Below are 25,173 nucleotides of genomic sequence, written 5' to 3' on the forward strand. Positions count from 1 at the left end.
AAAACTTGTGTTGTATATCTATATGAGTATGAGAATGTGTATATCAGTGTATTTTCTCAAATGAAATGAATATTTGAAAAGTAAATTGTATTATAATTGAACTCATATGGCCGCACATTATGAATAATTTATTCCTTCTTACTAAGATGTGTTTCACCCAAATTATCTAAATTTTTCAAAGGAGAGAGATGGGCCGGGCGATAAAGCTCCGTGACCATTGGGAGTTGAGACTTTGACACATAGGGTGAGTTTCTGGACTAGGGGATGTGTAATTCTCCTAGTGTTGAGTAGTTTTTGAGTTTGTGATAATGATGCATATGTGTGTATGTAGATAATCTGGGTATTGTATTCTGAATGATATAAATACACAGTTTTCTGTTGTTAGGTTTTATAAATAAAATGACTTTTTACCTAGTACCCAATGTGGGTCGGGTCGTACGAATTTTAGTAGGGTTGTTGACGTGGCCGATTTGTGGATGTTATTGATGACGTATAAATTATTTATTTATTATTTTATAAAAAAATTGTACGAAAATCTGGGCATCACGGTTTGGTATCAAAGTCTAGGTTGCAAGGTTCTGTAGACTTTAGTTGACAGCGGAATACAATGCCAGAGTGTAGGAGTGGATTTTAAAGGAAATAGGAGATGGGTAGACTGAAATGTGAGTAGTGGTTGTTTGAGGATGAGGTGAGAATTTAGGATTCTATCTTGCGGCCTAGAGATAAGAGTATTGGGGTTATTTCTGTGTTTTTGCTGGGGTGACGATTTCAGGAAAACCATGGATGCTATCGTAGGGTCTTATTTCTAAGTGGTAGGGGTGAATCCTAAATGGGGATTATAGATGTGGATAGAAGAATAATTTATGTGTTATAGTACTGTTTGGGTTGTGTGATAGTAATTGTATGCTGAGAATAGTTGTTTCCTTTGCAGGATTGATCCGGGAAACAGTAACACAAGTGCGGGAGGTGATGGAGTAGGACCTTCCAGTATGGGTAGTGCAGACCCTGATGCAGTGTTGCGTAGCGTCACTCAGCAGGTAATGACTGAGATGGCCAGGAGCTCGGGGGAGCGGAGCTGCATGATCGAGCAGTTCACGCATATGCGACCCCCATCTTTTGCTGGAGGAGCGGACCCACTAGTAGCAGAGAACTGGGTTCAGGACATAGAGGACATACTAGCAGTCCTCTCATGTACAGAAGAGCAAAGGGTGTTATTTGCCACATTTAAATTCACCAGGGAGGCAAAGCGCTGGTGGAGGTCAGTGAGAGTACTCGAGTAGCAGAGGCCTGATCCTGTAGTGATAACGTGGAGTCGCTTCAGGGAGATTTTCTTCGAGCGGTACTTTCCCGCTACGGTCAGGAGTGCGAAGGTGTTAGAGTTTCTGTATCTGACATAGGGGCCTATAACGGTGCAGCAGTACGCAGCGAGGTTTGTTGAGTTGTCCCGGTTCGCCCCGTATATGGTGCCAGATGAGGAGAGGAAGGCGAGGAAGTTTGAGGAGAGCCTGAGGTAGAATCTGTATGAGTAGGTGGTAAGCTTCCGAGCTCAAACCTTCTCGAAGATAGTGGACAGAGCTGCAGTGATTGAGAGTAGCATACAGAGAGGTGCAGCAGGCCTGAGCCAGAGTAAAAGGCCCGCACCTTCCGATTTTTAGGTAGGGTCCAGTCAAGGGTCGTGGAGAAGATATGATACCAGGGGAGGAAGACGATAGGGAGGAGGAGAGCGAGCACTACAGGGCAGACTTATGCTCCCTCCTTGTCCCAGATGTTTGAGGAGGCACCCAAGAGAGTGCCGAGCGAGGGAGGTGGTCTGTTATCAGTGCAGCATGGGCATATCGCAAGGAACTGTCAGTCACCGCTAGTGGTAGCAGCTACTCCTCGACCATACAGAGGAGGCTATTAGGCACCTCAAGGTGGACAGTAGAGGAATACTGCTCCGACAAGAGTGTATGCACTAACGCCGGGAGATGCTGAGGCGGCAGGAGATGTGGTGACAGGTACTGTTTCAATACTGTCATTTAAAGCTACTATTTTGTTTGATTTTGGGGCGACTCATTCTTTTATCGCCCGGGATTATGTGAAGTTGCGTGGATTTGAGCCTCAGTAGTTAGATATTAGTTTGTCTGTTGCTACGCCAACTGGGGCTGTTGGGATATGTAGAAAGGTACTCAGGGACTGTCCAGTGGATATTCAGGGGAGGTCTTTGTTAGCTAATTTGGTGGTTTTAGAAATGCATGGGTTTGAGATAATCTTGGGTATGGATTGGCTGGCTACCCACTATGCTAGCATTGATTGCCATCAGAGAGTGGTAGTATTCATACCTCCAGAGGGATAGGAGTACAGATTCGTGGGATCACGTGTGCGCGCCCCACCTCAATTACTATCTATTATGCAGGCACGTGGATTGCTATTTGAAGGCTGTTAGGGATATTTATCTTGTGTGAAGGCAGTATCAGAAGGGGAGCTGAGGGTGGAAGATATCCCAGTGGTGAGGGATTTTCTTGATGTATTCCCCGAGGATTTGCCGGGACTACCTCCTGATCATGAGGTAAAGTTTGTTATTGATCTGATTCCGGGGACAGCGCCGATTTCAAAGGCACCGTATATAATGACATCGGCAGAGCTAAAAGAATTGAAAGAACAGTTGCAGGAACTATTGGATAAGGGGTTTATCCGGCCCTGTGTGTCACACTAGGGAGCACCTGTTTTATTTGTGAGGAATAAGGATGACTCGATGAGGTTGTGCATCTACTATCGAGAAATAAACAAAGTAACTATCAAGAATAAATACCCGCTCCCGCGTATTGATGATTTATTTGACCAGTTACAGGGGACGCAGATCTTTTCAAAGATAGACTTACGCTCACTCCAGGTACCATCAGGTGATGTTTATGGTGGAAGATGTTTTGAAGACGGCATTCAGAACACGGTATGGTTATTATGAATTTCTAATTATGTCGTTTGGGTTGACGAATACTCCTGCAGTATTTATGGATTTGATGAACGGGGTCTTTCACCAGTACTTGGATCAGTTTGTGGTAGTATTTATTGATGATATAATGGTGTATTCGAAGAGCACATAGGAGCACTAGGAGCTTCTGAGTACAGTACTTCAAGTATTGCGAGAGAAAAAGCATTATGCAAAGCTCAAGAAGTGTGAGTTTTGGATGGAACAGGTTACCTTCCTTGGACATGTCATATCTAGGGGTGGTATTTCTATTAATCCGAGTAAGATTGAGGTGGTAGTAGACTGGGTACAACTAAAAACATGCATGAGATCAAGAGTTTCCTGGGATTGGCTAGGTACTATCGCAGATTTGTTGAGGGCTTCTTTAGGTTGTCAGGCCCATTAACTAGATTAACTAGGAAGGAAATGAAGTTTGAGTGGTCTGAGGAATGTGAACAGCGCTTCCAAGAATTGAAGCAGCGACTCATCACTACGCCTGTGTTGAGGATTCCTTCAGGAGAAGAGGGATTTGTGATTTACAGTGATGCGTCCCATAAGGGGCTTGGATGCGTGTTGATGCAGCAAGGGAGAGTGATAGTGTAGTGACCCGAAGAATAATAGTATTTAAATAATAACGAGGGAGAGAAATGGAAACAGTAACAAAAGGAGGTAGCCAACTTCATCGACGACATTGCATTTTGGAGGTAAAATTTCCAAGAAAATTTTCCATTCCTCGTTGACAAACATAGGGATTTCGTCGACAAGGGTACTTCAGGATCTCGTCGACGAAAAAATACTGATAGAAAAATTTGGGCTACTCTGAATTTCGTTGACGAAGGGTAAGGTTCGTCGACGAAATTACTTAAGGGCTCGTCAACGAGATGACGTGGCTCGTCGATGAAGCCCACAGTATAAATAGCCCTAAACTCATTTTAATCACAGAAAATCAGCGCCGCTCTCTTCTCTCTCTCTCTCTCCTACGGCCTCTCCCTCTTCTCTCTTCAATTCTGGCCTCGTCAGTCGTCGAATCGACGATCTGAGGCCACCACGAAGTTCCTAGCGGAGTTCTCTTCAAGTCTGTCGAAGCGGATTGATGGTGGAACGAAGTCAGAATTCATCCCAAATCTAGGGTAAGGTCTTTTATTCAGAATTTGGGTTTCCAGTAGTTGTAAGAAATGTAATAGACGTAGAAATAGTAATGTTTTGTTTTGAGATTTATGGTTTTCAGGGTGTTGAGTGGAGAACCTTGTGGGTGTTGGACCCGTTATAGTAGAGGATTTTTAGTAGGAAACAGGTAAGGGAAATATGTTATGCTACATTATTTAAGTATGATTTCAGTATAAATTTATAAATGTTCCACAAGAGTATTATTCACAGTAGAGACTTATACAGTTTATCAAGTATGATTAATATATTTTAAAATTACTGTGTGGCTTGAGAATATAGATATAGTATAGAAACATGCTATACAGTATTTTTCAGAGATGTGTTTTACAGAATATACAGACAGTGAATGTATTTTACAACAATTACAGAAATACCATGATTATACAGTTTTATAGTACCATGACATACAAATTTAAAGTTAATTACAGAAACACAGTTAATATAGATACAATTTTCAACAGTGTCATGGTTTATACAGTTATTACAGAATCATGGCAAAATAGATTGTTGTATATAGAGATGTATTATATAGTATCAGACCCTGTTGGACCATACAGTTACAGAGCACGGTACCGTAGGTACATACAGTTTATAGAGTGCAACCACCTATTCAGATAATATGTGGTATAAAGGTCGATCGCATAGAGCCCACGAGTGGACATGCTCCCCATCAGATATGGGTAGAGGAGGGTTGATCAGACTTATGGAGCATAGTGATCTATTCCTGGTTGGCCAGTCAGGGTAAATCCTACCTATGGGCCGCACAACCCTGTCATGAGAGGTTAAATCATGACACACAATTATCCACAGGAAAGATTTCAGTTATTACTATGTTTATACAGATTTACAGAGACAGAAAATATATATATTTATTAGGAGTATTTTGAGTAGAAGCCCAAAGTATAAAAATGTTAAGCAACAGATAAAAGATGATGATTTATATTACTAGTATTGTACTTTACATATTCAGTGATACATGATTATATAATAATAGATTTTTACAGTATTGTAACTCATTTGCCACACACTAGCAATAGCATATTTCGTCTTACTGAGCGTTGGCTCATCCCAATTAATTTAACATTTTTCAGGTGACCCAGACAAGCAAGCAGATTAGGCTCGCAGGTAGAGGGGCTTCGATAGTGCCTTGTTAGTAGAGAGTGAGTATTTGGTTTTGAAGTATTTTTGTATAGCCCTAGCCAGTTAAGGATATTGCTGGGGAACAGTCATATATGTATATTTTAGGAAACAATTTAGCACTCTAGTATTGTATATAACTCCATATGGTTATTGTTTTATTTGATTTCTGTTTCTTACTGCTTAGGTTGATGATTGGGCTTAATCCAGTATGGCATCGGAGCATTTTAAATGTTATAGTACAAAAAAAAAACCAAGTTAAATAGCAAGTCGTTACAGATAGCCTATGCCTCACGACAGTTGAAAGAATATGAGAAGAACTACCTTACCCATGATCTGGAATTGGCGACGGTTGTTTACGCGCTAAATATTTGAAGGCACTATCTACATGGGGGTAGGTGTGAGATATTTACTGACCATAAGAGCTTAAAGTATTTCTTCACACAGAAGGAATTGAATATGAGGCAGAGGAGATTGCTGGAGCTAATAAAGGATTATGACTCCACTATTAGCTACCATCCAGGAAAGGCTAATGTGGTCGCTGATGCTTTGAGGCGAAAATCAATGGATTCATCTATATCTGTAGTGGAGATTCAGCATCTGATCCAGATGGATGTAGAGAGGCTTCGTGTGGAGCTAGTAGAGGGCGATTACCAGACATTTATTACTGACTTGGTTTTGCAGCCGACTCTACATAAAGGGATTAAAGCAGCCAAGAGAAATGATGCAGAACTAGTAGAGCTTATGGGAAAGGTACAGGATGGTCAGGAACCAGAGTTCAGCATTTCAGATGATGGAGTCTTGAGGTTCCATACCAGGTTATGCGTTCCTACCAACCCTGAGATCAAGAGGGTTATTCTGGAGGAAGCGCATCGGTCCCTATATACTGTACATCCAGGTAGCACGAAAATGTACAAAGATCTTCGAGAATCCTTCTGGTGGAGTAACATGAAAAGGGAGATAGCTCAGTATGTGGATCAATGTTTGACATGCTAGCAAGTGAAGGCTGAGCATTAGAGACCGGCGGGATCATTGCAGCCACTCCACATTCCTGAGTAGAAGTGGGAGCATATAACGATGGATTTTGTCACAGAATTACCATCGGCGTTGCATGGATAGCACGTTATTTGGGTAGTGGTGGATCGATTGACGAAGACTGCCCAATTTTTGCCGATCAGAGTTAGCTACTCCATGGACAGATTTACTAAGTTATACATCCAAGAGATTGTTAGGCTCCACGGCGTGCCGGTGTCCATAGTTTCAGATAGAGACCCACGGTTCACATCTCGTTTTTGGAAGAGTCTGCAAGGGGCTATGGGTTCTCAGTTGTCGTTCAACACAACTTTTCATTCTTAGACAGATGGGCAGACGAAGAGGACGTTACAGATTCTTGAGGATATGCTGCGAGCATGTGTGCTGGACTTTGGAGGTTGTTGGATGTAGTATCTGCCATTGGTTGAGTTTGTGTATAACAACAGCTACCATATCAGCATTGGAATGGCACTGTATGAGGCGCTTTATGGCAAAAGGTGCCGATCCCCGTTATACTGGGATGAGGTTGGAGATAGACAGGTATTGGGGTTAGAGCTGATACAGCAGATTCAGGATAAAGTCAAATTCTTCAGAGACAGGATTAGGACAGCGCAGAGCTAGCAGAAGGGTTATGTTGATACTCGTCAGTGAGAATTGGAGTTTGACGCAGAAGATCACGTGTTCCTGAAGGTGGTGCCAATGAAGGGAGTTATGAGGTTCGGGAGGAAGGGTAAGCTGAGCCCTAGGTATATTGGACCATTTTAGATTCTTGAAAGAGTTGGTCCAGTTACCTATCGTTTGGCATTACCACCGGTCCTATTTAGGATCCATGATGTATTCCACGTTTCTATTTTGAAGAAATACGTCACAGACCCCTCCCATGTGATCAGCTATGAAGCATTGGAGTTGAGAGACACTTTAGCTTATGAGGAAGTGTCAGTGCAGATTCTTGACTGGAAGGAACATGAGTTACGTACGAAGAAGATTCCACTAGTAAAAGTTTTGTGGCGCAATCATGCAGTTGAGGAAGTTTCATGGGAACTAGAGGATCAGATGCGCTAGAGATATCCACACTTATTCAGTGGAGCTTAGAGTTGAGCCAATCAAGTGAATGAAATAATATTGTATATTTTTATTCGTATAGTCTAACGTAGGATGAATAGAGTTTTTCGTTTTGAAATATGAATGGCTTTGGAGAATTTTGGAAAATTTGTAATCTCTCATAACCCTCTTTGTAACCACAGTATTCCTCCGCCATAAGTGAGGGTAGTTAATAAAATTTGGGTTGTTTTCTCTTTAAGGGTGGAAAGGTGATGAATAATCAAATTTTTCGAGGACGAAATTTTTATAAGGAGGGGAGAATATAATAACCCCAAAAAGGAATACAGAAGATTAGTGGAGTGATTTCAAAAATAAAATAATAATAATAATAATAATAATAATAATAATAATAATAATAATAATTAATCGGATTTAAAAAAAAAGAAAAAATAATTAAAATTTATTTTTATTTTTATTAAAAAAATATATTATTATTAATATTAATTAAATATATTATTATTATTATTATTATTATTATTATTATTATTATTATTATTATTATATCTTAAAGTTTCTAGCTTCAGGATTTCATTCTTCTTTTCTTCTTCTTCTTCATCTTCTTTTCTTCTTCTTTTTCTTTCCTGTTGCGTGCAGACACTCTCTCTCTCTCCTCTCATTCTCCCTCCCTCTCTCCTCGATTTCGTGGCAAATTTTCACCTGATCGAAAATCGGAAGATATCGTTAGATTCCATTTTTCGCTGCTGTTATTTCTAGCGGAGCGGATCGGTGGTAGAAGCGGCGTAAACGTATCTCCTCGGGTAAGCCAATTTATCCTTTTTCTTTAATTTCTTGCAAATTATAAGTACAATCGAAGAACGGACACCACCACAAGAATCTAGGGATGATTCTGTGACAACTCGAATACTAATGGGATTTTAATAATAAAGAGGAAGGGAAATGGGAACAGTAATAGAAGGAGGCAATCAACTTCGTCAATGAACGCTTCGCGTTCGTCAACGACATTGCACTTTGGAAGGAATAACCGTGCGAAGCCGTGTATATATATATGAAATGATTTCAGCGCGAGGCCGTATTTATGAAATGTTCGGCATAAGGCTGTATTTATGAAATAATTTCGGCACGAGACCATATTTATGAAATGTTCGGCATGAGGCTGTATTTATGAAATAATTTCGGCACGAGGCCGTATTTATGAAATTATGAAAGATACTATATTATCATGTATTATATGTTATCAGAAACCGAATGTTAGTTTAGTTCAGTTCAGGAGCTCGATACCGTAGCTTATAGATAAGATTTTTATGATCAGATTGGTGCTAACCACCCCACGGAGGGGTGGGAGATGGATAGTTGATGTGGCTTTGAGTAGAGTGTGGACGTCCACCTAGCAGTCCGGACCAGGATGTGGCGGGCCCATCGTACTTACAGACATTTTTTACTCAGCAGTGGTTGGCCAGCCATTGTCGGGTCTCGCCTTCGGGCTGCACAACCCGTCATGGGGGTAATACATGACATCAGTTAACCATTCATCCTGGGTATGTTTTCAGTATTATTAGTTATAACAGATAATTTATGTACGATATGAATTATTAGCAAGTATGAAAATATATGATTATTCAGTACGATATGATGAATGTTTACAGAGATATGAAATGTACTATATACATATATATATATATATATATAATTGCATTAAATGTTCATGCTGCCACACAGTTGTATTTAGTTTATTTTCCCTTACTGAGAAGTGTCTCGCCCCCAAATGTAAAGCATAATTATGTATATGTATATAGTTTTACAGTATATGATGAGTATAGTATGATATTATCAGTATGAAAAGTAGAAAATTCAGACAATACAATATATTTTAAATTGTGAAAGAAAAATATGCTTTACAGATGATTTATTGCATTACAGTTCAGTTACTATTTTAAAGTATCCTTGACTTAGTTGTCACACACTAGTAATAGCATATTTCCATTTACTGAGCGTCGACTCACCCTATTACTTTAACATTTTTCAGGTGAGCCAGCTAGGCGAGCAGATCAGGCTCGCAGATAGAGTGTCGTTTGATTACCCTGGTTATAGGGTGAGTTCTGATAGAGTTGTGTATATTTTTTTTGAGTAGATGATGCTGGAGGGGTATTTTTGTATGGCTATGGCCTGTATATATACTGAATTTCGGTATTGTATAATGTATCTGTGAATAGATGGATGATTTGTGTTTCCGCTGCTTAGGATTGGATATAGATATGCAAATATATATATATATATATATATATATATATAAATGGTTAGAATTTTAAGGTCATTACAATTTGGTATCAGAGCCTAGGTTGCTTGGTTCTGTAGACTCTAGAGTGCAGCGGGAAACAATACCAGAATATATAGGAAAAGATTTGAGGTTTTGTTATGTGATCTGGATACAAGATTTCGTGGTAGTTTCTGTGTTTTTCTTGGGATGACGATTTTAGGAAAACCATAGTAAACTGTCGATGAGTCATGTGTTTGGGTTGTAGGAGTGGATTTTTGGGACTAGAAGTAGGAGGGATAGTTAATAGAGGATTTGGAGTTTTAGTTGAATAAGTTAGGTCTGTAGGAAGATAGAATTTTGAAACATTGTTCTATATGTTTGTATGATGGACCCAGAAGGCAATAGCGCTCACGCTAGTGGGAATGATGGTGCCAGTCCTTCTGGCGCAGTAGGTGGGGATTCAGATGCTGTGCTACGTAGTGTGGCTCAGCAAGTTATGGTTGAGATAGCGCGAAATTCTAGAGAGCAGGGAGGTCCATATCCAGTTCAAGGATGCACCATAGAGAAATTCATGAAGATGAACCCATTAGCTTTTTCTGGAACGACTAGCCCTACAGTTGCTCAGAACTGGGTGCAGGAGGTAAAGAAGATCTTTACAGTACTTCACTGCAACGACAAGAAGAAAGTTATGTACGCTACATACAGATTAGCAGGGGAAGCTGAGAGATGGTGGACGACCACTAGATTATTGGAGGAGCAGAGGATGACTCCAGCGCTGATGACCTGGGCTCGTTTCAGGGATATGTTCTTTGATAGGTATTATTCTGCTTCAGTCAGAGAGGCCCAAATTCAGGAGTTCCTGAGCCTGTCCCAGGGGTCGATGACAATCCAGCAGTATGCGGCGAAATTTATTAAACTCTCGGGTTTCTGCTCATATATTGTCCCCGATGAAGTAAAGAAGGCCAGAATGTTCGAGAGGAATTTGGGGCTAGATATCTATAGGTAGGTGGCGGTACTGAGGATCCAGGATTTTACAGAGTTGGTTTATAGGGCCATCATAGCAGAGGAAAGTTTACCGAAAGAGATTGAGGCATAGAGTCAGAAGAAGAAGACCGCACCTTCGAACTTTTAGGCAGGTTCTAGCTGAGCCTCTTGGAAGGGAGGTAGATCTGGCAGAGGTGGGAGACAGATAGTAGAGCAGGGTGATTCTCAGGGTAGTCAGCCTCCAGCCACTTGTACCAGATGTGGACGGAGACATCAGGGTGAATGTCGATTTGGGGAGAATGTTTGCTACCGCTGCGGGAGACCCGGTCATATGGCTCGATCCTGTCAGATGACACCAGGTTATGTACCGACACCTAGGCCAATTTGGGGAGGATACCACGCACCCCGCAGAGGTCAACAGAGAAATACCGCGCCGGCAATGGTTTACGCATTGACACCTGGAGATGCTGAGATGGCTGGAAAGGTGGTCATAGGTACCCTTACTGCTTTACCATATACAATTGTTGTTTTGTTTGATACAGGTGCCACCCATTCCTTTATATCGGCGGGGTATGTTAGAATAACTGGTAGAGACTCAGCTACTAGATGTAGAACTATCTATGGGTACGCCGATGGGATCTGTGGTTAGATGCAGGAGGGTACTTCAGAATTTTCGAGTAGGTATTCAGGAGAGAGTGCTGTTAGCCGATCTTGTAGTCCTAGACATGCTGGGGTTCAATATGATGCTGGGCATGGATTGGTTGGCAACTTATCACGCAAGTATTGATTGTCATCTGAAGGAAGTGATTTTTAGACCCCCAAGCGAGTCAGAATTTAGATTTACGGGTTTACACGTATGTGCCTCGCCACAACTGGTGTCGGCTATTCAGGTCAGGAGACTGCTACAAGATGGTTGTTAGGGGTATGTCGCATACATAAAAGAATTGCCAAAAGGAGAATTGGGCCAAGCTGACATACCAGTAGTGCGAGAATTCCCAGATGTATTTTCAAAAGAATTGCCTAGTTTGCCCCCGGATCATGAGATTGAGTTCACTATAGATTTATTGCCGGGATCTACACTTGTATCTAAAGCACCGTACCGTATGGCACCAGTCGAGTTGAAAGAATTGAAAGAACAGTTACAGGAATTGCTGGATAAAGGTTTTATCAGGCCTAGTGTGTCACCTTGGGGTGCGCCAGTTCTGTTCGTGAAAAAGAAAGATGGAACCATGAGGTTGTGCATCGATTATAGGGAGATAAATAAATTGACATTCAAGAATAAATATCCTCTCCCTAGGATCGATGATTTATTTGATCAGCTCCAGGGGACCCAAGTTTACTCTAAGATTGATCTGCGATTAGGTTACCACTAGGTGATAGTCAAAGCAGAGGACATTTAGAAAACCGCTTTCTATACTGGATATGGGCATTACGAGTTTTTAGTGATGCCACTTGGGTTGACTAATGCACCAACGGTTTTCATGGATTTGATGAAGTGGGTGTTCCACTAGTATTTAGACCAGTTTGTGGTTGTGTTCATTGATGATATACTGGTCTACTCGAGGAGTCTTGAGGAGCATGAGCATCATTTGAGACTAGTGTTGCAAGTATTAAAGGAAAGGAAATTATACGTAAAATTCAAGAAATGTGAGTTTTTTTTAAGGCATATTACTTTTCTCGGCCATATGATCTCAGAAGCAGGAGTATCAGTTGATTCGAGTAAAATAGAGGCATTGGTGAATTGGGAGAAGCCGGGAAATGTTTAGGAAATCAAGAGTTTTCTAGGGTTAGCAGGTTATTACCGATGCTTTGTGGATGGTTTTTCCAGGTTATCAGGTCCATTAACATGACTTACGAAAAAAAAATGTAAAATTTGAATGGATTGATGACTGTGAGCAGAATTTCCAAGAGTAAAAGCAGCGGTTAGTTTCAACTCCAGTACTGGCTATTTCATCAGGGGAGGACTGTTTTATGATATACAGTGATGCCTCTTTGAATGGTCTTGAATGCGTGTTGATGCATCACGGTAGGTCATTGCTTATGCGTCTAGACAGCTTAAAGAATATGAAAAGAATTATCTTGTCCATGATTTAGATCTTGCTGCAGTGGTGTATGCTCTCAAGATCTGGAGGCATTATTTATATGGTGGAAAGTGCGAGATTTTCACAAATCATAAGAGTATGAAATATTTCTTTACCCAGAAAGAGTTGAATATAAGGCAAAGAAGGTGGCTATAACTTATTAAAGACTATGGTTGCACGATTAGTTACCATCCAGGAAAAGCAAATGTAGTGGTAGATGCTCTTAGCAGGAAATCAGGGGGATCCGTATTGGCAGCTATGGAGATTCAGCACTCAATTTTGGTGGATTTGGAGAGGCTTAGTATAGAATTGGTGGAGGACAGTCCTCCGGCAGTTATTGCCAGTCTAGTAGTGCAGCCCATGCTTTACGAGAGGATTAAGCCAGCTCAGGGTGATGATGCAGAGTTGGCAACAGTGATGGCTAGAGTACATGATGGTCAAGGTGAGGAGTTCAGCATATCAAATGACGGAGCTCTAAGATTTCGTACTAGGCTATGTGTTCCTGCAGATGCTGAGATCAAGAGGACTATACTGGAGGAGGCTCACAGATCCCTATACATGATTCATCCCGGCAAAACTAAAATGTATAGGGATCTGCGAGAGTATTTATGGTGGAGTGGAATGAAGAGGGAGATAGTTGAATTTGTTCAGCAATGCTTGATGTGTTAGAAGGTTAAAGCTGAGCACCAGAGGTCAGCAGGGCAGCTGCAGCCTTTGTTTATCCCAGAGTGGAAGTGGGATCATGTTTCGATGGACTTCATTACGGGGTTACCACCAGTACAACAGGGACTGAATGCGATTTGGGTGGTTGTAGATCTTCTAAAAAAAACAGCTCATTTCATCCCTATTAAAATTGGTTATTTCATGGACAGACTCGTAGAGATATATGTTCAGGAGATAGTTTGTGTTCATGGAGTACCAGTATCCATAGTCTCGGACCGAGATCCTCAGTTTACTTCACGATTCTGGAAAAGTTTTCAAGAGGCTATGGGTATGCAACTAGCTTTTAGCACTGCTTTTCGTCCCCAGACAGATGGTCAGACTGAAAGGACAATTTAGATATTAGAGGATATGCTTCGTTCCTGTGTGCTTGATTTTGGGGGTAGTTGGATCTAGTATATACTGTTAGTGGAGTTTGCTTACAATAATAGCTATCAGGCTAGTATTGGCATGGCTCCATACGAGGCACTATATGGCAGGAGATGTCGTTCTCCTCTTTTCTGGGATGAAGTAGGTGAAAGGCGCGTTTTGGGTCCCGAGATAATACAACAGGCGTCTGACAAAGCCCGATTAATTAGAGAAAGAATCAGTGCAGCACAGAGTCGGCAGAAAAGCTATGCAGACACTCACCGCCGAGAGTTGGAATTTGATGTGAGAGATCGAGTATTTTTGAAGATAGCTCCACTGAAAAGAGTTATGAGGTTTGGAAAGAAGGGCAAGTTAAGCCCTAGGTTTATTGGCCTTTTTGAGATACTTGAGAGAATAGGGTCAGTTGCCTATAGGCTAGCTTTGCCGCCAGCTTTGGCTCGTAATCATGACATGTTTCATGTTGCCATATTAAGGAAATACGTCCCAGACCCATCTCACATCATTAGTTATGCAGAGATAGAGCTTAAGGATTCATTGGCATATGAAGAAGCACTAGTACAGATTTTGGACAGGAAGGTTGAGACTTTATGTTCTAAAGAAATACAGTTAGTTAAAGTTTTGTGGAAGAATCACGCTATAGAGGAAGCTTCTTGGGAGCTTGAGGAGCAGATTAGACAGAGATACCCGCAGTTGTTCTAAGAAGTATAGAAGTACTCAGGTAAAGTATAATAGTTAGATAGGTTTTTCTTGCAGGTACATGTACTAATTTTAGTTAGTAGATAGTTTTTAGTTTTATATATGTAATGTCCCAGAACATGGAATATAACCACGGTATTCCTCCGCCACAAGTGAGGGCAGATAATAAAATAAGTAGACCCTTTTTCTTCTACGGAATGATGAAGTGTATAGATGAGGATACAAATAGTAAATTTCAAGGACGAAATTTTATGAGGGGAGAATGTAACGACCCAAAAAATTCTGATATTTAAATATTAAAGAGAGAGGAAAATGGAAACAGTGCTTCGTCGACGAATACAGGGCTTCGTCGACGAATACAGGGCTTCGTCGACGAGTACATAAGGAAATTCGTCGACGAATACAAGGCCTCGTCGATGAGAAAATACCGAGAGGAGTTATGGGGCAGCTTGAATTTCGTTGACGAATTTATTGAAAGATTCTTCGACGAGATGATGTGTCTCATCGACAAAGGTCGCAGTATAAAAGTGAAAAACTCATATTTTTATCATTTATCCGCGCCCCTCTCTCTCTCCTCCCTCTCTCTACGACTCTTTCTCACTTCTCTCTTCGTTTCCGGGCCTGTTTCTCGTCGGATCGAAGATCTGAGGCTACCACGACGCTCCTAGCGAGATTCTCTACAAGTATACCAAACCTGATCACTAGAAAAGTTGGGTTGGATTTCGTCCCAATCTCAGGGTAAGGCATTTTATTCAGTATTTGCCTTTTTCCCAGTTATAAGAAATGTTGTAGGTAAGAAAATACTGATGTTTTGTTATAGGGGATTGTGTTTTCAGGATGTTGATCTAGGAACCCTGCGGGTATAGAGCCAGAATTTTACAAGGGCTTTTCAAAGTTAGGGTAAGGGAAATATGCTATGCTAGGAGTTTTCATAATGCTATTATAGATTTCATGAACACATATTTATACCAGTTTGTTATATAGTATTTACAGAATGTGAATTTAAATGCTTGTGTGGCTTGAATAGATTTTCACGTGGTGAAGAATTTATACATTTTTTATAATGTATCATACTATACTGAATGCACAGAGAAATTTACATGCATGTACAGCTTTTATATGAATAGTTTCATGATACAGATATATATATATATATACATATACATGTATATAGTTTTACTCAGATCAGTATATATAGTACAGTGTTATAGCATGTCATGTTTTCCTATTACCATAACATACAGAGTATATAGACTGAGTATATAGATAGATATACAGAGGTAGCATCAAGATGCTACAGATACAGTATACAAAGATTACAGTATTTACAATACATAAAGATAACGTTATGGTAATTTTGGGGAACATGATGAAAACAGTAAAAGAGTATATATGTATATATGTATATAGTGTCAGATCTCTGTGGAAAGATTACAGACAGATACAGTTTACAGAGCACGGTACCGTTACTATATACATATAGAGTGCAACCACATATTTCAGATAATGTGTGGGTACCGTCTAACCGTGCTCGGAGAGGATGTAGTTCCCCAATACACTGGGTAGAGGGGGCCGGTTAGACGAGGTAGCAGCCAGTCCCACGCTTAGGAGTGGATGCAGTTTGGCTGGACTGAGGTAGTGTAGAGTATAATGACTTACCTAGAGGGCCGACCAGGTTAAGTCCTGCCCACGGGCCGCACAACCCTGTCATGAGGGGTCAAATCATGACGTACAGAGTCCTAGGGAGAAAGCACAGTTATGTATAGGTATACAGTTTTACAGTATATGATGAGTATAGTATGATATTATCAGTATGAAAAGTAGAAAATTTAGACGATACAGTATATTTTAAATTGTAAAAGAAAAATATGCTTTACAGATGATTTATTACATTACAGCTCCCTATGCTCGATCTCGAGGAGACCTTGAAAAAAATACATTTATATTCAGGTGAGACACATCTCAGTAAGGGAAGAAACAATATATTAAAACAGTGTGTGGCTAACATGAGTTTATATATAACATATAATATTTAACATTTGAAAATTGTTAACACCATTTTTGAAATCATTCTCTGATCCTAATCAAACACATGCAAAAGATTTAACCCATGAGATTACCCAAGGATGGGGGTGATTACCCGCCTATACAAGTAGCACCCCTCTGCTCTGATATTTAGGTAACCCTAAGGTCACTAATAAAGCATACCAGGGCACTCACTTTACTCAGTAAGCCCTCAAGTGTTAGATTGATCTCATACTCACACCGTTCAACAATAGCTTACCGGCAAAGGCCCTAAGGATAAGAAAATCTACCCGCCCATACAAGTAGGTTCCCTCTGCCCTAGTATGTTATGCAGCTACTGTCACGTCTGAAACTATTAGTGCACTCGTCTTACTCAGCAAGCCCTCAGGCGAAGAGTGTGCCCCGCCCAAACGTAACATGTTCTACTAGCATAAATACTTCTAATATCATAATACATTATTCTTTTCTGTCATTATTCAATCATACACATTTCATGTTCATAACTTAAACATTGCATTTCATTTCACTTTAAATGACTCTTTCCCATTTTACATTGTTCACATTTCACATTTCATTTTCATTCATTTCCCTTTTCATTTCATTTTATTTCATACCCAGCATCTTTCAGCTATCATACATTTACTCAACATCTTTCAGCTATTTTACCAAATATTTTTCAGCTGTTACTCATTTACCTAATATCTTTCAGCTGTTTTACCCAACATTTTTCAGTTATTTACATGGTTGCATTAACACAGACAAGAAGCATAGTTCATATCATGTTTTATTCACAATGTATTACTTACTTAACCTGCGTCTCATATATTTAATATATATTTGCACAAAATCTCATGTCACACAGTTTAACAATAAAATTCATACATTACCTATAAAATAAGTCAACCAACATTTAATATTTATATATTGAAAATACCTTTTCATTTCTTACATAATTATCCTAAAAATACTTTCCACTTTCATCAATTCATTTTCGCATATACATATCTAATAAACAACCCTAAACTCGAAAAAATATAATTTATACAATTGACATTTTACCCATACCGAAACATATACACGTATATATAACACAATTTATTTTTCCATTAAATTCATAAAAATTCTAATTTAATATATATTTTTTTCCTGACCTGATTTCTTGAACTACGCCAACAGGGACTCGCAAAAAGATGCCTGCGGCGCTCACCCAAATCTTGAAATTAAAAATTCTAGTTTCATGTAATTAATCCTGAATAAAATATTATTTTAATATTTTCTAGGCTCAAAAATTCTAAATAAATAAATATGCCCTTAAATATAATCAAATTATCAAATTTCTAAAATCCCACTCTCGCTTTGGAGTAGGGCCTAGAAAATCCTAATTGAAAAATAAATTAAGCCAAAATAACGACGAAAAGACTAGGACCCTGTGGTGGTACCTGATCGTCGATTCAATGGCAAATTTAACGAAAAATTGAGAAATTAGGGGAAAGTTACCTTACCCGATGAATGATGCCTACGTCCCTCTCACGACAAATCCGATCCAGTAGAAATGTCGATGGCGGAACTAGGAATCCAACGGTACCTTCCGTTTTCCAATCGGTACTCGTTAGACTGACGAAATTGAGGAAAGAGAGGAGGATAGAGGAGTGGATGGAGAGAGAAGGATACTGAGAGAGAGAGAGAGCACGCAGACGGTTGAAGATGAAGATGGATTGGATTTCATATTGGAATCTAATCCATATATATATATCTACTTTAACTTATATTACATAATAACTTTATATATATATATTTATATATCTTTATTTCAAATTTTTTTTACTATTACTTTTTATTTATTTATTTAATTCAATAATGTTTAATTAATTAATTAATAATTATTTTTAATTTTTTTTTCATACTATTTATTTTTGCTTGTTTATTTAATACATTCATTTAATAATGTTTAATTAATTAATTGATTAATAATTTTAATTAATTAATTTTTTTAATTTAAATTTTAAAAAAAATAAATTTCAGGTTGTTACATTTTTCCCTCCTTTAAGAAATTCCGTCCTCAAAATTTTTACTAATCCACCATCCATGGCCAAATTAAATCATTATTATCTTAATCATAAACCTATACATACGTCATTGACATTATCTAGCTCAGTCGGGATCAATGAGTACTCGTGCTGATCCACCTCTACCTAAAGCAATTTGCTGGTTTCCCCTGATACCATGACCTCTGAAATCAACTAACCAACCATATACCACACATTTTCATATACTCAAATTTAAATATCAAGCACCTAATTGACCACAAACCATTTAAACCACAATACCTAAATTATTCTCCTTCAAAGATTCTCCTCTACAAATCAATCAACCTAACCTTCGAGTTCAAATTTCAAGTTCTAATTTCTCTGCTGGAAAACATCACCATCAATGGATTTGTCATGATTTTTTGAAGCAAACTACTTCTTTAGAAAAACACAGAAGACCATCAAGGGATTTCTGTCCCCAAGTTTACGAAACACAACTCAGAATTCCTAATGGTATCTTAATCTACCCATTCCTACCCTTATCACAACTCAATCCTATACTCTGGTATAAATCATCCCTAACGTAATAATCTAATATTTCCATATCCGGGCGATGTGAATCTAATCACACTTCCGACTGGACATTACTCTGATACCATAATGTAACGCCCCGAACCCTTAAACTCGAGTTCGGCGCATTATACATGATAAAATCCCTGATAATCCATAATCAACATATACGTAGCAGAAAACATAATTATAATCTTCCAACAAATATATACCATAATACCAGAGTTTTCTATTTTCTAGCTATAAATCCATAAAAACCAACCATCACCTGCATTTCCATAAATACATACATCTCCAAAACATTTCAGTATGTTCACAAACATTCATTTCATAATTGACTTAAAACATAAAAACATAAAACATAAATTTTATACATCCCAAAATTACATAAAAATATACCCTTTTCTTTTGATACTTCTCAAAAAGTCTAAAAAACCATCGAGCTCCCTAAGCTCGATCTTAAGAGATCCTGTAAAAAATACATTTATATTCGAGTGAGACACATCTCAGTAAGGGAAGAAACAATATATTAAAACAGTGTGTGGCTAACATAAGTTTATATATAACATATAATATTTAACATTTGAAAATCGTTAACACCATTTTTGAAATCATTCTCTGATCCTAATCAAATACATGCAAAAGATTTAACCCACGAGATTACCCGAGGATAGGGGTGATTACCCGCCCATACAAGTAGCAACCCTCTGCTTTGATATTTAGGTAACCCTAAGGTCACTAATAAAGCATACTAGGGCACTCACCTTATTCAGTAAGCCCTCAAGTGTTAGATTGATCTCGTTACTCACACAGTTCAACAATAGCTGACCGGCAAAGGCCCTAAGGATAGGAAAATCTACCCACCCATACAAGTAAGTTCCCTCTGCCCTAGTACGCTATGCAACTACTGCCACATCTGAAACTATTAGTGCACTCGCCTTACTTAGCAAGACCTCAAGCAAAGAGTGCACCCCGCCCAAATGTAACATGTTTTACTAGCATAAATACTTCTAATATCATAATACATTATTATTTTCTATTATTATTCAATCATACACATTCGTTCATGTTCATAACTTAAACATTGCCTTTCATTTCACTTTAAGTGACTCTTTCCCATTTTACATTGTTCACATTTCACATTTCATTTCCATTCATTTTTCTTTTCATTTCATTTCATTTCATACTCAGCATCTTTCAGCTATTTTACCCAGCATCTTTCAGCTGTTTTACCTCAAATCTTTCAGCTGTTTTACCCAGCATTTTTCAGCTGTCATACATTTACTCAGCATCTTTCTTCTGTTTTGCCAAGCATTTTTCAGTTGTTACACATTTACCCAACATGTTTCAGCTGTTTTACCCAACATTTTTCAGCTATTTACATGGTTGCATTAACACACACAAGCAGCATAGTTCATATCATGTTTTATTCATAATGCATTACTTACTTAACCTGCGTCTCATACATTTAACATATATTTACACAGAATCTCATGTCACACAGTTTAACAATAAAATTCATACATTACTTGTAAAATAAGCCAACCAACATTTAATGTTTATATATTGAAAATACCTTTCATTTCTTACATAATATCCTAAAAATATTTCCCACTTTCATCAGTTCATTTTCGCATATACATATCTAATAAACAACCCTAAACTCGAAAAAATATAATTTAAACATTTGGCATTTTACCCATACCGAAACATATACACGTATATATAACACAATTTATTTTTTTATTAAATTCATCAAATTATAGTTTAATATATATATTTTCCCTTACCTAGTTTCTTTAACTACGCCAACAGGGACCCCCAAAAAGATGCCTGCGGCGCTCACCCGGATCCTGAAATTAAAAATTATAATTTCATGTAATTAATCTTGAATTAAAAAATTATTTTAATATTTTCTAGGCTCATAAATTCTAAATAAATAAATATACCCTTAAATATAGTCAAATTATCAAATTTCCCAAATCCCACTCTCGCTTTAGAGTAGGGCCTAGAAAACCTCAATTGAAAAATTACTTACGCCAAAATGACGATGACAACGACTAGGACCCTGTGGTGGTACTTGATCGTCGATTTAATGGCAGATTTAACAAGAAATTGAGAAATTAGGGAAAAGTTACCTTACCCGATGAATGATGCCTACGTCGCTCCCACGAAAAATTTGCTCTAGTAGAAATATCGATGGCGGAACTAGGAATCCAACGATACCTTCCGTTTTTCGATCGGTACTCGTTAGACCGACGAAATTGAGGAAAGAGAGGAGGAGGACGGAGGAGTGGATGGAGAGAAAAGGATACTGAGAGAGAGAGAGCATGCAGACAGTTGAAGATGAAGATGGATTGGATTTCAATTTAATATATATTATTTTAATATTATATATATATATCTACTTTAACTTATATTATATAATAATCTTATATATATATATATATGTATTTATATATCTTTATTTCAAATTTTTGTTTACTATTACTTTTTATTTATTTATTTAATTCAATAACGTTTAATTAATTAATTAATATTTTTAATTTTTTTAATACTATTTCTTTTACTTGTTTATTTAATACATTGGTTTAATAATATTTAACTAATTAATTGATTAATAATTTTAATTTATGTAAGAACCTGAACTGTGAGACGTGGGTTTAGTATGTAAAAGAGAGGTAAAAATGGAATTCTGGAGACTTCGTTGACGAGGCCATAATTCGTCGACGAAGGTAGAAGACTTCTTGTCTACGAAATTTAAAGGCTCGTCAACGAGAAGATGCCAAGGGGTTCAGGAAAAAGTTGAAATATCTGGCTCGTCGACGAGGCTGCCGATTCGTCAACGAGGCTAGTGAAGAATTCGTCGACGAGGACACAATTCGTCGACGAATCTACTCGGGTCAAAGGCCTATAAAAGATATTTTTGGGTTGTTTTGGGGCTAAGCTTTCCCCAAACTCTCTCTCTCTCTCTCTAGAACTCGAAGGAACTCTCTCTCTCTAGATTTCTTCGCTGTATGTCGCCTGATTCGCAAATCCGAAGTTACTACGAGGCTTAGTGAAGGATTCTCTACCTTTCTAGTGGATCGGAATCTCGTTTCGAATATTTTCGGGTTTTGGGCAAAAATCGAGGTAAGACTCAGTTTTCATTTCTGATTCGGTATATGTGTAGTAGTATAGATTGTAAGCATGAACTGTACTGTGGTTTATAAGTTTTGGATTCCCGGTTTGTAGTTTTGAGGACCGTAGAGTTCATAGTTGGAATTCGGGTTAAGGTAAGGGGATTCTATTTATATCAGTTCATTTTTGAAATCAAGATCGGTAAGCTCGTAGGCTACGATCGTATGTATGTTTTGGAAACTTATTTGGGGAAATCTATCGGGTAAAAATACGGGATTTTTGGGTTACAGTTTTCGGGAAAATTGGGGATTTTGGGTATCATCTCTATTTTGTTTGGAAAATTGTTGGTTGTGTTAAAAATGTATTATTTAGGTGACTGTAATTCATATTTGCATAAACTGTATACTTGAAATTGTAAATGAATCCGAAACATATACACGTATATATAAAACAATTTATTTTTTGATTAAATTTGTAAAAATTCTGATTTAATATATATTTTTCCCCTTACCTAATTCTTGAACTACGCCAACAGGGACCTAAAAAGTGCCTCCGGCGCTCACCCAAACCCTGAAATTAAAAATTCTAATTCCATTAAATTAACCCTAAATAAAATATTATTTTAATATTTCCAAGGGCCACATATTCTAAATAAATAAATATAGCCAAATTGCTAAATTTATCGAATCTCACTCTCGCTTTAGAGTGGGGCCTAGAAAACCCCAATTGGAACTTTACTTATATCAAAATGACGACGATCACAACTGGGACCCCATAGTGGTGTCTGATCGTAAATTTAACGGCAAATTTAACAAGAAATTAAGAAATTAGGAAAAATATACCTTTCCCCACTCATGGTGCCTACGCTGCTCCCACGACAAATTTGCTCCAGTAGAAATGTCGATGGCGGAGTTAGGAATCTAACGGCACCTTCCGTTTCCCGATCGGCGCTCGTTAAACCAACAAAATTGAGGAGAGAGAGAAAGGCGGAGACGAAGACGACGGACAGAAGTTGGGAGAAGGGAGAGAGGTGCAGAGAGATTGAGCTTCTGTTTTGTTTCTCCAGAAACTTCAAGCTTCCTTTCTTTCTTTCTTTTTTCCCTTTTTTTCCCCTTTACTTTAACTTAACTTATATATATAATTACCATTTTACTTAACTTAATTAATTCAAGTTAATAATGTTTAGCTAATTAATTACAAATAAATAATTTTAACTTAATTTAATTATTTTTTTTACTATTCCCTTTATTTGTTTATTTAATACATTAATTTAATAATATTTAACTAATTAACTGATTAATAATTTTAATTTTTTAATTTTTTCTCCGAGTTATTACAATCTAGAATACAATTAACTAGAGTTCTATACATCTATATATATATACATGTCTAACACAATCCCAAAAATCCACAAAATGCTCTAGGGGAAACATATATCCCTAGCTTATAACGCTCACCTTGTCTATCAGGGTACCGGCTCCCTCTATCTCGAAGCTCTATCTACTCGTCTGTCGCGATTTCCTGAAATATTTAGATATTTGGGTGAGACACCTCTCAGTAAGACAGAATAAATTATTTATAGTGTGTGGCAATATGAGTTTCATTATATCCTAATATACTCATTTAAATGATTATATTATTTGAGAAAATATACTGATATGTACTCATAATCATATATATATATATATATATATATATAAAACATAATATTTTATAAGCTTTAATTCCATTCCTCAAATTCATACACATGCAACCAATATTTATCAGCGAAAGTTCCCGAGGATAGGAGAGATTGCACACCCATACATGCTGTGATGACCCAAAAATATATATATATGATTAAAGTACAATAATAATAAAATAATAAAAATAGTCATTAAGTTAATATCAATACAGAAGTATTTTTCTGTAGGATCCTTGATTCCATGTTTGATGCCTAAGAAAGACCTTGTCTTAGCGAGTGCTCAGAGACCATTGCGGCTCAGTCGCTCCCTGGAGGTCGGCCTGGTCAAAATGGAATTTCATAGGATAAACAGGATAGATACTGTTTGTATACGTAAATAAGTATATATACATAAAATAGTGTTTTGACAGACATAATTTGTAGAAATACATAATAAGATGATAATAATATAGGTATCATATGTGGGGCCCACAAGACTATATGGGGTCCACATGAGTCCCGGAGCCACAAGACACTGTTTATATACGTAAATGAGTACATAAAACAATATTTTAACTGATATAATTTGTAGAAATATATGATAAAATAATAATAATATAGGTATCCTATGCGGGGCCCACAAGACTGTGTGGGGCCCACATGAGTCCCGAAACCGTATGAAGGTTTTCACAAGTCTCAAAACTATGCAGGATGCATAAAATCGTATAAGAGTTATTGGAATTACGTACGATCCATTTGGGTCTCGAAATTGTGTGGGGCCCACAAGACTACATGGGGCCCACAAGACCATGTGGGGCCCACATGAGTTTTTAAAATTTAAATTTAATTCTTGTTCAAAAAAAAAATAAAATAAAATAAATACTAAATATAGTTTAAAATTAATAACAATGATAATAATAATGATTAAGAAAAATAATAAAATAATAAAATAATTAGTTAGGTAATGGATTAATTAATAAGGTAAGTAATTAATTAAAAATTTATTTAGTGAGAATGGTGGCAAGCACTCCCAAATGGCCTCCACTCAAGTTTAAAATTAATAACAATGATAATAATAATGATAATAATGATTAAGAAAAATAATAAAATAATAAAATAATTAGTTAGGTAATGGATTAATTAATTAGGTAAGTAATTAATTAAAAATTTATTTAGTGGGAATGGTGGCAAGCACTCCCAAATAGCCTCCACTCAACCCATACCTTGCCCATCCCTTGCCCATTCTTTAATTTTTAAAATTTTAATTTCACCCATCTCCCCACACTTTTATAAATTCTATTTCTTCCCCAAAATTTTCC

The sequence above is a fragment of the Malania oleifera genome, chromosome 11 (genome assembly GCF_029873635.1).
Source record: "Malania oleifera isolate guangnan ecotype guangnan chromosome 11, ASM2987363v1, whole genome shotgun sequence".
In the NCBI taxonomy this organism is placed as follows: Eukaryota; Viridiplantae; Streptophyta; class Magnoliopsida; order Santalales; family Ximeniaceae; genus Malania; species Malania oleifera.